The sequence below is a fragment of the Macrotis lagotis genome, chromosome 1, assembly GCF_037893015.1.
Source record: "Macrotis lagotis isolate mMagLag1 chromosome 1, bilby.v1.9.chrom.fasta, whole genome shotgun sequence".
Classification (NCBI taxonomy): domain Eukaryota; kingdom Metazoa; phylum Chordata; class Mammalia; order Peramelemorphia; family Peramelidae; genus Macrotis; species Macrotis lagotis.
Window position 1 is genome coordinate 655,462,792 of NC_133658.1, and position 18,094 is coordinate 655,480,885.

At 34.4% G+C, this 18,094-nt stretch overlaps 1 protein-coding gene across 3 annotated transcripts in view; it reads left to right on the forward strand.

Moving 5' to 3' along the window:
- Positions 1-18,094, forward strand: part of HECW2 (HECT, C2 and WW domain containing E3 ubiquitin protein ligase 2) — a 449,633-nt gene that overhangs the window by 17,048 nt on the left and 414,491 nt on the right. The window contains exon 1 of one of the 3 annotated variants that reach the window (XM_074215432.1): positions 9,049-14,631. The exons of the other annotated variants lie outside the window; for them this stretch is intronic. The gene's annotated coding sequence lies outside the window, so the exon portion shown is untranslated. Of the gene's footprint in view, positions 1-9,048; positions 14,632-18,094 lie in introns of those variants that run through there. 3 annotated transcript variants of the gene reach the window in all.

Sequence of the window (18,094 nt, forward strand, 5' to 3'; positions counted from 1 at the left end):
TACCACTTTTGTTATAATCTATTTTTATAAAGTACTTACTAAGTATATATACTTCATGTGTAATAAAATTTCACTCATCTATCTCTTGATTCTTTGCTAAATAACTCTTTTCTTCTAAGCATATTGTTCAAGCACTTCCCAGACATTACCTCATTTATTTCCCATCTTAAAGGATTCTTTCTTCAATTTTCAAATGAGATCAGAGGTCAAGTCATATCTAGGGTCAGAAAATGAGATAATATTTAAGTGTTAAATGGAATTGGAGACTTAATAAAATCAATTTGTACTTTAAACCATCTAATTTTTTTTAATTCTCTGGAACAAACAGGAAGAATATAGGATCATGCAAGAATGATAAAAAATTGTTAACTATTTTTAAAAAATTTAACTTTTTGTAAGAAAATATTGTGGATTTTACATATTGACAACTGACAAATATATATAAAAAGAGTATGCTGATGTTCAAAGAAATAAGGCTCAAGGTCGGTTATTAAGGAAATTCAGTTTTCACACTGCTGAAGTGATTTTTCATGGGTTTGTGACTGATCATATCATTGTTTTACTTATCAAACTTTAGTGGCTCCCTATTGTCTCTAGGATCAAATATCAGTTTCTCAAATTTATTTACAAAGTCCCTCACATTCTGACTCCAAGCTTTCTTTCCAGGCTTCTTATATATTACTTCTTTCATGCATATTATGTTTCAGACAACTTGTCTTTTTACTATTCATCATTCACAGTATTGTATTTCCCACCTGTCCCTTTGTACTGTCTGTTTTCCCAGGCTAGGAATATACTTTCTCTTCACTTCTGCTTAATAGAGTTCTTTACTTTCTTCAAGACTCAGTTCTAACATTCTCTAACTTCTAAATAAAGTTTCTTGTTTCCTCCAAGTACTAATGCATTCTATCTCTAGCTATGTTATATTTAGCTATACTTATTCTTATAATCAATATTATATTTTAGAATATCTCTGTATATTTTTATATGTATATGTTGTCCTGTCCAGTGGAAGATAAACCCATAAAAGTGGAAGTTGTTTCTTTTGTTCTTTTTTTTTTTTTGTCTGTCTGTATGTTCTCTGCCTAACACTGTGAATACAGGATTAAGACATTTGTGAATATAGTATTGTTAACTTAATATCCTTTGAATGAAATGCTTAGGATGAACCAAGAAACTGACTCACAAATTATTAAAATTTTAGGTCTTTTCTAGCTAGATAGGTAGAACCACCACCTGGTTTTACAAATGGAGAGACTGAGACCCAGAGAGGTGAAGTGGCTGGCCACAGTAATGAAGGAATTCTGTTCGCTAATTTTCATATGTCAGTCCAAAGCATTTGACAAAAATAGCAAAACATGAATAGTTCCAGTGTATGACCAAGGAGTAAGAAATAGAGCTATACGAAGTGTTATTATTGGCCTTGGACCAAAAAGAGCAATGCACTAACCTTAGAATACATATAATTTTCATTGTCTGTGTTTGTTCATCTTCCCCAGAGTCCCACTTCTGCTAGTCACTTGATTTTGGAGGACTTAGGTAGAAATATACATTTTTTAATGTTTTCAATGCTAAAAAAAGAATAATACTAGTGTCTACCTCCTATAGAACAAAAGATATAATTTGTAAAGTGCTTAGTTCAGTGATCGACACACTAGGCATATAAATGATAGCTAATATAATTATTATCCATTTTTAAAGAGTACTGGGTTAAGAGACAGAGCTCTGTGACTAAACTTGGGCAAAGAAGCACTATCTCTCTGAGCCTCAATTTCCTTATTGAAACAAAATTTTTTGAAAAGAGTCTTCAGATTGCTTACCATTAACTTTGATTAATTTGGAGTTCCATCTTTGCTTTTTGAGGTATTTGGGAGAGGTGTATAGATTCCTTGTAGGATAGAATTAAGGTGTGTTAAAAATTTCATTTTCTTTCTGTTCAAAGTCTAATCGATTGATGTGTGTTCCTCGGGGACTAATTTCCAGATAAGGTACTCCATTATTCTGGGATTCTTGAATAATAAACAGGAACTAAGTAGACATTAAGGACTGAGGAGAAGAAGCCTTGGTGTGGAAAGGTGACTGTACTTAGTATATTATAATAACATAGATATATTTAAATATTGGAACTGTGGGGGGCATTCTTGGCTATCATGGGACTGTTTTCCTATGACAAGCCTTATAGAAGGAAGATATGCTCTAATGCAGGCACTCAAATAAATGGATGCTAGTCTGCTTATTGCAACACCTATGCTATTTTTTTATGGGAAATAGGGAATCTGTTTTACCCTTGATTAATCATCACTGGAAAGCAATATTTCTGGGGGGGGTGCCTCTTTCCTTGTTATCTTGGGATGAGGTTGCAGGATTTTTCTGATCGAGTGCTGAGCTTCACTAGCATTTGAAACATCTGTTATTTATCTGAGCATTCAGAACTTTTTGTTTTACTTCCAGATTTCTTGTGTTTGGAATGACCAATCAGGGAAGCTAAAACCACTACTCTATTTTGTCTATTTTGGCTCTTCTTGGTCATCCCTGGAACTTGGAAAGTGAGTGGCTAGTTCTTTTTAATCTACTACTACTACTACTACTACTACTGCTACTACTACTACTGCTACTACTAGTACTACTACTAGTACTACTAGTACTAGTACTACTACTAGTACTACTACTACTACTACTACTACTTCTACCACCCCATTCACCCTCCCGTGTTTCAGTAGGCATAATTTTAGCTCCCACTCTCCTTATCATTTAGCACTTACAGAAGTAAAAATCGTTTCCCTTCCTGTATCTCTCAGTATTTTCATCCCTATTTAACTCAGAATGCTTTGGAGGGAGGAAAGAAAAAATTTGGAAGAGCCACTTTGGATATCTTGATGGTCCATTAGAGAAGATTAAAATGATTCCTATGCAGGAATGATGACAACCTTCTTCAGTCCTCTTCCTCTGTGTTCTCACTATGTACCTACTCTCTGGGAGCTTCCTCCTCCAGTTTTGTTATTTTGTTAAAACATTTTCCTGAATCTTAAATCTCTTCAGTTCTTTCTGGATTCTTGTGATAGTGGAAACTTGATTCCCTCTAGAAGACATGCATACCTGGATAGCCTTTCTTATACTGGATACTTCTTTTCTCATGCCTTCCATGGACTGGAAGTAGGGTAGGCGCACTCCTTGCTCCACATTGCCACTTCTAGGCTTCCCAATTGCAACCAACATTCAGAAACTTCTTCTCCTTTGAGTTTTAAATAATTCTTTTATATAGTTTAATCTGGATCCTTTAGTCTTTTTTTAAAATTTATCAAGGAATTCTCAGTCTTCCTTTTCTATCTCTCTTCTCCCTCAACTTCCTCATACTCATAGACTTCAGTATACATACCAGTATCCCACTGGATACTCCGACCTTCTAGTTAGTTCATCTGTTTCTTCAACTCACATCATTTGTAACTTTGTTCCGCCTAAGACACCCATAGCTACATGATACTCAAATGATGTAGCATGCTGCTAGAGAAAGTCAGGTCCCTATAAATTTATATTGTCTGATCTCAGCTAGAACAAGTGATTATTTTTCCCAGATTGTCTCTCTGTTACACTCTTATTAATTAAAATTCCAAATCATCACTTCTCTCCTTACCCTTCTATTCCATTCTCTTCCAGATATAGTCTCAGCAGTGAATATATCTGCCACTTTACTGGGAAAATCAAGACCATCTAACAATTAGTTTCTCTTTTCCTACTTCATGCCTCAGAATGCTGCTACATAATCCTCAGTTCTCTCATCCTTTGTTCTAGTCTGAGTAAGAAATGCCAAGGTATACCCTGTATTTATGCTTTTCTTTTTTTTTTTTTTGGAAGGCAATGGGGTTAAGTGGCTTGCCCAAGACCACACAGCTAGGTAGTTATTAAGTGTCTGAGGCCGAATTTGAACTCAGGTCCTCCCGACTCCAGGGCCGGTGCTCAATCCACTGTGCCACCTAGCTGTCCCTGTATTTATGCTTTTGATATCATACCTTTCCATCTCTTCTGGGAGTCTATCACCTTGATCATTATCTATTATTTTCTCTGGGTTGACCCATGGTCCCCTGAGACAAACCTTGTTGGTAGGTGTTCTTCTCCGAGCTTCTCTTTCTGGATTCTGTCTATTGAATTTCTGTTAAGAGGTTTCTTTCATGTTATTTTTTAGGGGGAATCAGGAGCACTTAACACAGTTCCTGTCTTCTCTCTGCCATCTTGGCTGGAAGTCCCAAATAACAGTATTATTGAAGGCACATGAGTTTTTTTTTTATCATATTTCCTGAATTAAGGCATAAAGTAGTTTCATACTTTTCTTAATATGTAAAAGTTTCATTAAAATGCTTTAATATTTGATTTCTAATGGCATGAGGACTAAAACTGCTGGAGTACAGTTTTTGCAAGGTACTGTTTTGGGAGAGGTAGTATCAGGCAGAGCATTGTAGGTGGAGTCAGGAGGTCTAACTGTGGGTAAGAGCTTTCACTTCTCTGGTCCTTAAGTTTTATTATTATTATTATTATTAAAGTGAGGAGATTTGTGAAGATATTCTCAGAGGTATAACAATCTTTTTAAAAATCCTTTTTAAAATTAACGAACCAAAAGAAAATACTCAAACTTTATTATTCTACCAGTAGAAAAACTATTTTTTGATCAGAGGATATCATTAGTGATAGTTGAGTGCTTTTGTTTAACTGTTAAAATTTGGATCAATGATAAAAATTCATAGCATGATGTTTATATCATTAACTAGAGTGATATGCCCTGTAATTTCCTTGTGTCCAGTAAGACCTCATAAGGGTATAATCCAAGGCTCTTTTTTGGTACTGCCAAAGCATGAATTTTTGTCTCATGACATTGCAGAGGATGTTTTTCTGTAGTGATAATTGTTTTAAATGAGAGTTATGTTCTTAGAGAGAGCTAAAATTTGAACTACAGTAGAAATTGATTTTCCCAGACTTGAAATTATAATAGATAGTAAGCTGGGTTGGACAGCTTGGCCCTCCTAAGACTGGAGTTGTGGAGACCTATAATCCCAAGTTTTTGGAGGGATACTTGAGATTTGTGGCTGGTGGACAGCCATTGGAAAAAGGACAATTTCATCTGAGTTGGATCATGTATCCAAGGCAAACAAATATAAATAACTATACCTCCCCTCCATTGCCCCCCCCCCAATATCATGGGATCAGAGATCCGATGGAAAAGATGTAAGAGAATTCAGAAGGTCATTAATCTAACCTCTCATTTGTGAGGACCCAGAGAGATTATTTTGTTTGTTGAAGCTTATTACAATAAGCTTTAATATGCTACTGACTTTTAAAAATGGAACATCTTTATTGGCATACTTTTCTTTAAAAAATTATAAGCTCAGGGGCAGCTAGGTGGTGCAATGGATAGAACACTGGCCTTGGAGTCAGGAGTACCTGAGTTCAAATCTGACCTCAGATACTTGATAATTACTTAGCCATGTGGCCTTGGGCAAGCCACTTAACTCCATTGCCTTGCAAAAAAAAAAAAAAAAAACTAAAAAAATATAAGCTCAACTATCTATTAAAAAATAAAACCAAAAGACATGCAGATTAAGGAACAGAATAAAACACTTTTCTTATGACAAGAATAACTTTTGCAAAAAAAGTTGGGTTTTTTTGCAAAAAAGTCAAATCATTGTTGATTATTTTATTTAGTTAACAATAAGTTTATTATAAAAGATGTTTTTAAATTGTGGCATTAACACTATAGTTCCTCCTCAAACTGTGTTTTTTTTCCTTTATATATATATATATTACTTCATATGCAGAAGGCACAATTGGCTTTTTTGCTAATTATCCCATGTGGTAATTTCATTTTGAAAACTTAAAAATTATTTTTTCTTCTTAAAATGGGTTACTGCTAGGAGAAATTTCTTTTTGTCAGGCAAAATAGTCTTAGCACATGGTTTTGTTGTGAGGGCCTATCATGTTTAAAAGATCTTACATAGGATAATGAGGAACAAGTTATAAAATGTTTGACTCTTTACATATGACTGACATCTAACTATATTGGTTATGAGAGGGCATCAAAGTCTAAATTACCTCAAATTGTTTTCTAATGCTGTGATTCTTTAAATATAATACTGTATTAGTAATTCACTGAATATATATATATATATATATATATGTATATAAATAATATAAAGTTTGAATGCTGGGTGATAGAGAGTGGATTGCAAAGTCATCAATAAAAATAGAAGATAGATAAGAAGGGGAAGATCTTTGGGGGGAGATTATAATTTTTAGTTTTATTAGTTTTTTATTTCCTGTTATCCTTCAAAAATGTCAAAATGTCAATCTAGAATTTGTTTCATTTGCTTTTTTTTCCAAGGCTATATTTCCTTGGGTGAGGAAAACTTAGGATGCTTTTTATAGGTACGGTTGTTTATGATTTTATTGGCATTTCAGGTTGCTTGTTGTCTTGGTTACAGATATAAAACGTATCCTGCTAGATGATGGTTTTGGGACTTCCTAAATTAATTACTCAAATCCAGTTTTTTAAGAATTCCATTATTTGTTTGTTTGTTTTTAGTTTTTGCAAAGCATTGTGGTTAAATGACTTGCTCAAGGTCACACGGCTAGGTAATTATTAAGTGTCTGAGTCATACTTGAACTCAGGTCCTCCCTCCCCCATTAATTGTTAATGTAGTTGTAGATATGCTGTAATGGAAGGGAGCCATGACAAAGTATTTGTATTCAAAATGGAATAATCAAAAAAAATTATCAATGTGTAATTTTGTACTTAATGGTAGGATATATTTTGTAATAGGTTTACCTATCTAATTGTGCTTGTTTGTTTGTTTGTTTCTCCCCCCCATCCCCGCAAACAGTCAAGTTAGCATTATACATACATATTTTTGACAAACATGCTTACATATTAGTTACTTTTAGTATAAGGAACTAGGATTAAGAGAAAGAGATACATAAGATATAATTTTTATAAAGTGTTCATCAGATTCTGAAGGGTTGGTTTTTTTTTTTCTTGCTTTGTATGTGTGTATGGGGGGAGGAGTAACATTGTCCATAGTTGTCTTAGATCTCTGAACTTCTGAGAGGAACTGCTTCCATCATGGTTGTTCATCTCACAATATTATTGTTAATGTATACCTGTTCTCTTGATTCTGCTAGTTATGTTGGTTTGAGATTATATAGTTAACATATGTAATTTATAATCTAGGTAATAATTGAATAAGAAAAAAATAAAGAACATAGTAGAATTCTGTCGAAGGAAGCAACCAATTTTGTTGTACATAGTCCCTGAATTATGAACATTCAAGTTTTCCTATTTCCACTGTCAAAATTCCAGGAGATATATTTTTTCCTTTCCCATCTGTGCACTTTGAATAAAATGGTGATCAGCCATAGTTAATGAAGAGTATTATAAGACAGGTGTTTTAAGATTTAAGAAACATTTCAGGGTAAGCATTTTGTGACCTGTTCTAGGAACTTTATCTTCTCTATGTAAGGTTGTTTCTTCAAGAAAAAATGTCTTCTCAACATTGCTATTTTTTTCAAGCTATAGACCACTTATTCAGCAGAAAAAATTTGGAATATATTCCTTTTTTTCCATTAAAAATGATAAAGATGGATCATTTTGCAGAGGAGAATCTATTTGTTATTTCTGACAGATCTTAAGATCATTGGTGTGAGTTAGGAGCTCTGTCTTCGTCTCTGTCTCTCTCTTTCATGGTCTCTATTTTTATATCTTTGTCAATTTCTTCATCTCTTTTTCTGTCTTTCTTTGACTCTATCTAGCTCTTGTTCTCTATGATTTTTGGTAGGGGAGGGGTGTGGTGGTTACCTAAGTTAGAAGCTTGGGATAGAGATTATACTTGACAAACTCAAATAAGTTGTTTTTCAAAAATCTAAGGAATAAGGAGTATAACATTGTATTTTTGAACTGCCTTCCAATTGAATGCACATTCATTCAATAGGTTAGTAATCTCTTTATGAGGAAATGATTACCTGATTTATTTATGGTTTCACAAAAAAAGTGAAATGGAGTGGAATAAAACTTGAACTTCTATGTATTCTATAATGTATTCTATTTTTATGCTCCTTTTGGGAGTCATTTTAAGTCTCCCTACTTTTTATCCTTTCTTTTAAAAAATGTATTTAAGTTCCAGAATTACATGGAGAGGCAGAATAATGTAGGCAAAAGAGAACACAATAAGATTTTGTTGAGGACCTGCAATGTGCCTGGTAGTTTTTGTGGAAGTGGAGAAAAAAAACCAAAAACTAGATTTGGCATCAGAGGACCTGATCTTGAATCCATATTCTATTACTTACAACCTATGTGATTTTGGACAAATTATTTTACCTTCTTGGGTCTCAATATTCTCATCTTAAAAGTGAATGGCTTAGAATAAATTATAGGCTATTACCAGAGATTCTTGGAAAGATTTCAGGGCATTTATAAAAATTGAATGGGAAAAATATATCTTAGTTTTCACTAATCTCTAACTGAAATATAGATTTCTTTCAATTATTTAAAAACATTATTCTAAAAGATTTCATAGGTTTCACTAGACTGCCAATGGGGTCCAGGACATACAAAAAAGTGTAGAGTGGAGGATCTCTAAGTTTTCTTTTAATTCTAATTTGTATAATCTTAGTTATGTTTGTTCTTTGTTTTCTAAGAGGATCAATGACATGATAGGGCAGTCCTGACTGGAGGTAAATTGTATTCAAGTGAGGCAGAATTGCACAAACTTCAGCGTCTAGTGACAAGACACAAGATAGGAACAAAAGTATGAACACATAGAAAAGTCATACCATATAGTAGAAGGAATGCCAGACAGGGGTCAGAAGATATAGTTCTTCACTTACTAATCATATGACCTTGAATTAAGTAAATATTTACTAAGTGCTTACTGAATGTAATATATAGTGCTAGGTATATAGGTTTTAAAGGCAAAACAGTTTCTCTTCTCCAGAAGACTCTCTGAGTCTATAAATCAATATTATCAATACTTTGAACTTTGTATTACAAAGTCATACTTTGTCAAATAATTGTTTAGATTTATAAAACAATAAAAATTTCCCATGTGGAGTCACATCTTATATTTTGGACTCTAATATCCTTATTTGACTATTTTAGTTTGTTAGAACATTCTCCATATGATTTCAAAATCAATCTCAATAGGCTTTGTACCCATTCCATAATCAGAGGAAGCTCTGGTGAACCAATGCTATTTTTCAGTTGTTTTAGTCAGATTTGAACTCCAATCGCCTAACCAATATATACCTTTGGATTTGGATGGATCAGGATCAATTGCATTACCACTACTGCAATGATGCAAAGCACAACCCCATTGGAAGGAGAAGGCAGTGTGGTAGCATGGGAAAGAGTGAGATTTTAATCCCACTTCAGATGCTTTCTACCTATATGACCTTGAGTATCACTTGACCTGTGTGAGCTTCATTTTTTTATTTTTAAGTAAGGGTGGATGGGTAGAGGAGTTATTAAATGCCTTCTGAAATAACTTCTAGCTCTATATCTGGGCTCAGTCAGCAGGACAATCTTTTTACCAAAGATACATAGATGTCATCGGGTCCAACTTCCATACCATCCTCTTTACCGCATCCCCAATGCAGTCATCTAACCTCTGCCTGAATACTTCAACATTAAATATATCAAATTAGGGAGACCGACATTTTGCTATATCAAAAAAACGTACCTTTTAGATTTTTGAACTTTTTTTGTACTGATTTAAATTTGGCTCCCTATGGTTTTCACAGATTAGTTCCTATCCTTTTGCAGGTAAAGGAAATGTCAAGTCCAACTTTCATATTATGTCCTCTTAACTATTTGAAGATGATTGTTTTCTTCTTTTCCTCATTTTCTGTTCCTTCAACTATTATTCATATTACCAGGTTAAGTGGTTTCTAAAATCTTTAACATCCAGGATGGCCTGTGGATATGGGCTAGTTTATCAGAGTTCCATTTAAAATATGGAGCCCAGGCTTGATCACAAGACTTTTAAATTAATCTGACCAATAAGGCTATTCTCTTTCTTGTATTAGATAATTTATTATTGAAGCCTAAGATTGAATTAGCTTTGGCAGTACTATGTTCTCTCACATTGAGCTTGTTGTTGTCTGGGGTTTCCTTGGCAAGAAACTGGAATGGTTTACCATTTCTTTCTTCAATTAATTTTAGAGAGCCTAACAGATTCACACTGCTAATACAATATGTCTGAAACTGTCAGGTCTTCCTGACTTCAGGCATGGTATCCACTGGACTACCACACTGCCCCATATTGAGCTTGAATTCAATTAAAAACCCTCGGTTGTTAGACCTCCCCCACCCCTTAACCACCCACTTCAAGCCCTCTAGAAATCTCTTTCAAATTAGATCTCTTCCATTCTACATTCATGCAGTTGAGTTCTGTAACCCCAATAAAGCATTCTATAGTTTCCTGTTGTTTTATTTTGTAAATTTTACTCCATTTTTCAATTCTGTTGAGGAATTTTAAACCCTAATTTTGTTATACATTGTATTAGTTATCTTTCCCAACTTTTGTCTTCTGAGAATTTGCTAACTATATGTTCATTTAAATAATTTAATAAAGATATTGAACAGTGTAGCTACCTGTAAGAACTTGGAACAAATGACAATCTCTTTGGGACTAATTTTCCTGATCTGTAATAATAGGACAGTGGCCTAGTAATAAATGTTTATTGACTGACTTACTAGTTGAACTATGAGGTCCCCTCTAGCTCTAAATCTGTGCTCTCAAAATAGGGCCATTAGTTTGCAGAACCCTGTGGTATGTCATTAGAAACCATTCAGCTTTACCTCCATTCATTAATCAATATTTTTGGACACGGTAATTCAACCAAATATAGCTCCTGCCAACCAAAGAATCATCTGACCTATATTACTGTATCTTGTTCATAGCATGTAATGAGAGATATTGCCTTATTGAAATTCAGAAACATCATGCACATAAGATTCCCTTTATTTGCTACTCTAGTCACAATATAAAAAGATGCTTGTTGAATTTAAAGTGAAGTTAGCTTGGCATGACTTAATAAATTTTTATATACATTATTGATCACTGCTTCCTTTTGTAGTCCCTTCTCCCTTGGAAATTCTATGACATTCTGTATTCACAAACAATCTGTCTAATAATTGGTCCTAGAAATTTGACAAGTGTAAACTATTAGATCTCTGGTTTTTAGAAATCTATCTTTTGTCATCTTATCCTACATATTCAAATAGAATTAATTTCATTCTCACAAACATCTCTCTCACCTGTCTTATTCTATCTGTTTATATTACCATGATCCCAGTGCAGGTCCTCATCTCTTTGCATCTGAACTGTTGTGGTAGATACCTGTACAAACTCTCTGCCTCAAGATTCTCTCCTATCTGTCCATCCTCCATATTGCTGCAAAATTGATTTTCCTGAGGTTCGAATAGGAACATGTCATTTTCCCTCAATAAACCTCAGTGGTTTCTTTATTACCATAAAGATAAACTACAAACTCTCTTTAACATCTGAATTCATAACTTGACTCTTACTTGGGATGTAATTTGTCAGGGTCTGGAAATTTGAACTCATTAAAATATTTTTTTACTACAGTATCCTTGGTATTTCATTTCTCCTTAACTATGTTTATCCTATATCCTTGGAATTTAATTTCTCCTTAACCATGTTTATTCTACTTTTCTCAGAGGAAGGACACAAACTCGAAGTTGAGTAGTTTTGCTTTCTTTCTCTCATCAGTTAACATTAGATCATCTGCCCAAGCAGTGCTCCAGTCCTCTTCCTTGTCATCTTTGCACCAAACATAGTTACAAAAGCCCTTTTTATTGTCAGCATTTAGCACAAGCCTCAGCTTATTCTGGGCTTTAGCCTTTCCAACCCTGGTCTTACAGATTCATGTCTTGCATTTTTATTCATTGTTAGTCCTTCTTTCATCTTTAAAAATTTCTGTTTATCATATATATTCTTGTACAGTCACATTAAGTGCCACCTTCACCAGTTTTTTCCTTACTATAGTCATTTATAATTGAATGTCAGATTTTTATTTGTTTATTTTAGTTGATGATGTTTGGGTTTGTCCTTCATTCTAGAAGATGACCATGACAATAAGAAGGTGATGACAAGCACATGAACTGGTTTTGAGTGAGGCACTACTGAGCTAGATCATGAACTCTACTTTCTCCAGAGTCATCTAGGTCCAGTGGCTAGATATGGATCAGGACAACTGGAAATGGCCCTGGATGCAACACAGTCAGGGTTAAGTGACTTGCCCAGGGTCACCCAGCTAGTAAGTGTTAAGTATCTAAGGCCAGATTTGACTTCAGGTCCTCCTGACTCCAGGGTTGATGCCCTATTTTAACTCAAGTGTATTAAGGAAGAGGATTGCCCATATGGTGAGGGATTGAAAGTTATCCCATGGAAGATCTCTAGAAGTAAATAGGATCTTTAGCCTAGAGAATAGTAAATTGAAGGATAAAGGATATAGTGTTCATTTGAAGGGTCAACCATGTTTGTTTTGTTGGGTTCTAGAAATCAGAGATAAGACTAAATAAAGAAATTACAGGACAACTACAGGAAGGTATATTTTTGAGGTAAAATGATGAAAAATTTCCTAGTGATTAGATATACCCCAAAGTGAACTGGGCTACTTTTGGGGTTATTAAGTTTCTTTTTACTATAAATCTCTAAGACTGGGTGACCTTGCAATTGTTAGATTAGTTGATCTCAGAACTTCCTTTCAACTTGGAAATTTTATGATTTTGGGACTGTTAAGCACTGATTGTGCTTCTAGGTATGTTAAAACTGGTGAGAGGAGGAATCCTGTAGCTTCTGTTGTTTCATGGAAAATACTTCCTCCTAGTCTTATTTCCTTACTTTATATACCATTTATATTAAAACAGCCTTCATGAAGTTTGTTTTCTTTTTTATGCCATTTCACATCAAATTAAGCATGACTTTTTTTTATTTTGGACTCTACTTTTATAAATAATAATAGATAATATTTATCTAGTATTTTAAAATTTGTTCAGTGTTTTACATATTATCTCATTTGATTTTCATAACCATCCTTTGAAGTAAGTCCCATTATTGTCTCCATTTTGCTGATGAAATAACTTGAGTCTGAGACTGAGAGAAACATCTAGTTGTTGCTGTGTTGGTTTGTTTCTGGCCTCTGCTGAGTTATTTATCACCATCTTGTAATTACTTCATCAGTTTTTAGAAGCTAAATATCATAGATTTAGCTTATAAATGTCCTCTCCATTGACTTTGACATAGCACTAGTGAGGAAGGGGGAGGGAGGAGACTTGCTCAATTGACCTCAGGAAGCACAGGCTGTTGTGGCAACCTTTAGATACCAGTGATCTCAGGTTGTATTTGATTTCCTGCATAACTGAGTACTTCAGTTACAATGAGGTGACTACATTCTTTCCTGAATCCAGGGGAAGAAAAAAAGCCTCTCTGAGAAATTTTAAGAGACTGATATGGGATAGTGCCTGGGCTGATATGGCCCAGGTCTATTGTTGGGTTACAGGGGACACAAATGAGTGTTCACCTGGGTTAAAACCAGAGTTGATAATTATCTCTCACTGTGTTATAATTGCAGGTATCCACTTGTTTGTCTTGTTATGGCTACCTTAGCTCAGTTTTTAGGCATTTGAACAATTTCTAGTGACCTCTGTGCTTTGTTACTTCTTGTTACTTTCTAAAAGTGAATTTTTTGTTTTCTACAGGCAGATAGTTTGTAATTAGTGCAGAATTTGGCTCCCAAAACTGTGATGTTCTGAGGGTTTAGAGACAGAGGGGAGAAGTGCACAAAGCTAAGAAGATTCTATCCAACACATGTATTTTGTTCTAGAGGTTGTCCTAATATTTCAGCTTGAATCAGGAAAGATGCAGTATGTAAGCAAAGCAATGATGTAAATTATTGGTGACAAAGTCATTAGTGCCATTAATGAGGCACAGATGTTGGGAGCATAAACCTCTGGTGGACAGAGAGGACTGGAAGACTTTTTTTTTTGTATTAAAGGTGCTCTCTTTCAGGAAAAGCACAATCCTGGTAGAAATTCTTTTGGTTACTCTCAGGAATAGGAGGTATCTGGTGGCAGATTATAAGAATAAAGCCAAATTCAGATATTTGTTGTTTTTGTCTGAGTCTTCTAAGTTGTTCATTCACTATGATCTTTCCTCTAGACACCTGATCATTGCTGTTATGAAACCCCTTAGAAAAATTGTCATTTCAGCTTGTACTGTAAACAAATTGGTCATATACTCAAAGTTGTTTTTACCTCTCAAAAGATTTATTTTTTTCTACCTATAATTTTTTGCAATGTTTTGATTGTTACAGCTTTCCCCCCTTCCTCCCTTCTCACCTCCCAACACCCACAGGAGGATTTAGTTTTTTAAATTTAATTAATTATCTATGAATTTTAAGCAAAATACTGTCCTCATTAATACCTACTTTTAGGCTTCAGGATTCCAATTTAATTATTTGATGTGATTTACCTCATTGGTTTTGAACTTTATTTTAAAGTGAATTTTCTTTTTTTCTTTTTTTTCAAGGCAATGGGGTTAAGTCACTTGCCCAAGATCACACAGCTAAGTAAGTATTAAATATCTGAGGGCAGATTTGAACTCAAGTCCTCCTGATTCCAGGATCATTGTTCTATCACTATACTACCTGGCTGTCCCTTAAAGTGAATTTTTCCTGAACAATGTTGGGAAACAAAAAGTTAGTTTAAGATGGCAATGTTAGGGATCATTTTATTTTAAAAACATTTTTAAGCATTCAGACCTTTAACCCAGTGGGAAAAATGAGCCAGTATAACAATTGTTCTTTTGGTTTGTTACAGTATATTCTTTAAAAAAAAAGAATGGGACATTTGAGGTTGGGAGAAGAAACAATCCTGAATAAAAACATCAGAATTATTGAAGAGCTAATGGTTGGTGAGATAATGACTTAATCATTGTAAATATGTACTTTGGGACATATGGGTTGTGTGTTACTGATGAGACAGAGTGTAATGATCTATTAGTCACTTGTGCAAGAACTGCTTGATTTGTGGAGCATTTATCTTTCATATCTGGCTCCATAAGCTGCATGCACCTGCAGGGAGTATTGATAACCTGGAGATTTTTCTAAAGCTGAAGTAATTGTCAAAAAGCACTGGGAACTGGAAGACCTGAGTTCAAGGCTTGCTACTTAACTGATTGTACAAGACCAGGCAACTTTGTCTCTTTAATCTTCACTTTCTGCATCTAATGAATCAGGAGACTGCCCTATAATATGACCTTAATGTTCTTTCATAGTTAGCCCTGTCATTTGGTTCCTAAGGTTTTCAGTTTAGGAAGACCCTGAAACATTTCTTCCCAAGGAAGGATGCTGATCAGTCATTACCAGGAAGCATATAGGGGAGTGGGATGATGTTTTTTCTTTTTTTTTTTAATTAAAGATTTTATTTATTTTGAGTTTTACAATTTTTCCCCATCTTACTCCCCCCCCCCACGGAAAGCAATTTGTCAGTCTTTACATTGTTTCCATGTTGTACATTGATCCCAATTGAGTGTGATGAGAGAGAAATCACATCCTTAAGGAAGAAACAAAAAGTCTAAGAGATAACAAGATCAGACAATAAGATATCTGTTTTTCCCCTAAATTAAAGGGAATAGGCCTTTGTTCAAACTCTATGGTTATCTGGATACAGATAGTATTCTCCATTGCAGACAGCCCAAAATTGTCCCTGATTGTTGCACTGATGGAATGAGCGAGTCTATCAAGATTGATCATCACCCCCATGTTGCTATTAGGGTATACAGTGTTTTTCTGGTTCTGCTCATCTCACTCAGCATCAGTTCACGCAAATCCCTCCAAGCTTCCCCGAATTCCCATCCCTCCTGGTTTCTAATAGAACAATAGTGTTCCATGACATACATATGCCACAGTTTGCTAAGCCATTCCCCAATTGAAGGACATTTACTTGATTTCCAATTTTTTGCCACTACAAACAGGGCTACTATAAATATTTTTGTACAAGTGATGTTTTTACCCTTTTTCATGATCTCTTCAGGGTATAGACCCAGTAGTGGTATTGCTGGATCAAAGGGTATGCACATTTTTTATTGCCTTTTGGGCGTAGTTCTAAATTTCTCTCCAGAAAGGTTGGATGAGTTCACAGCTCCAACAGTGTAATAGTAGAATGGGATGATGTTGAACAACGACTAATATTGAGAGTAAATCATATATTTTAAGGTTCTTCTTTATTACTGGCAATAAAGACAGCAAATGGACTTTAGTGATATTCTTCTTATGTTCCCCCCTTTTCTGTATTTGAACTTCTTTTGGTTCTTTTGTTAGCTCCCGTTTAATCACCTTATTTTGAATGTTCCAGTGTTCATAGTTGTCATGATATGCAAGGTGCTAGAAAAAAAGTAGAAGATAAATATTTAGATGTTAAAACCTGTGAAAGATTGGCAGCACACTGTTGTCATTCTCTTGGAAGGTACTTGGAAGAGGAGTTTAGGATAAGGTTAGGCTTTGTTAGGAGGGAGATGCAAAAGGATGGGAGGGGACATAGTGCATGTTGCTTTACAATTTGTCTGATAGCTGAGCAGCAACTTTTACTCAGTTCTAAAACTTCTTCCAGCTGGAGCAAAGATTCTGTCTATAATCTATACTACTGGGCATTCTTCCAGGAAACATAGTATCTGGTTTATGACCAGAAGAACTTAATTAATGATGGTAGCATAATAAATTGCTTAAGTTTGTCCAATTCCCTCTTTCTGGAACAGAACCAAAGTCTCTCTGTACTTATTAATGACTTGCCTAAATTATTGCTAACATGAAGTCTAAATCTGATGGTGTAAAAAAGCAGTTGTGGTATCCTTGGCATTGCCAAGAAGATATGGATGTGGGGCCTCTATACAATAATTAGTAAACCATTTTGTTATAAGACTTTGGACGTGAAAAAACTGTATACACTGTCAAATATATTCCATCATAGTGATTTTCAGACTTTTTCACTGGATGACATTTTCCCCTATCCCTTCTTATCTAAAGATATTTCTTTGCCCTATCTATTCTCATTGGTGATTTCCAATTTCAGTTTCTTGGGAGAGGCTTCTATTTTGGGGACAGACTCAAACTGACCATACTTTATTCGCTGCTTAGATTTAAACACTATGCTTACAAGGAAGACCAGGCCTCCATTTCTTCTTAGCACTTCAGTTCCCTTATGTGCTTTTCTCCATTAGAATGTAACTCCTTGAGATCTAGAACAGTTATTCTTTTTACTTGTGTTTGGATCTTCATTTCTTAGCAATATGTGTGATACATGATAAGCGTTTTATAGATGATTTTATCTTTCCCTTGAAAGTCTCTTTTCTTTAACCTCTCCTCATATTCTACCATTTTTCCCACTCTGACTTCTCCTCTATCAATTTCTGAGTTTTATATTAGCCCCCATCAAAAAGAGAAACCTTTTAAGTTGTCCTTTATCATCAATGCTAATCACTTATATTTATATACTGTTTTAAAGTTTTTTTATTAGTTATACATAGATAGTCAAGTTATTTATAATAGACTTAGAAACTAAGGAGAAATTTATCATTTTACTGTTATAAATAAAAGATTTAAAGCTAATTGATATTATAAACAATATTATAGATGGAATTATAGGAAAATATTCACTGCATGTGAAGAATTATTATACTATTTATAAACTATTCTTAGCTATTCATTGTAACAGTTCTCCTAAGGATCTCTATTAGGCAATACTTAGACTAGCTTGAGTATATTATTTCTACTGAGTCCAAACCTTCCTTTCATGTAGTAAGCTTATATTCTCAGCTCCATGATAATCATTTAATAAGTTAATATTTCTAAAGTACTTAGCACAGTACTAGAAAATAGTAGGTGCTTAATGAATGTTGGCTTTATAGCCTTTCTTCTCCTAAGCTCTGTATGGTAGAGAGAGGGCAGATGGTTATGAAGGTATAAAAGGAGTTTGCTTGCCCTATTATAATAATAATAGTATATAGAAACTAGTTAGTCCTATTTTACTCAGCAT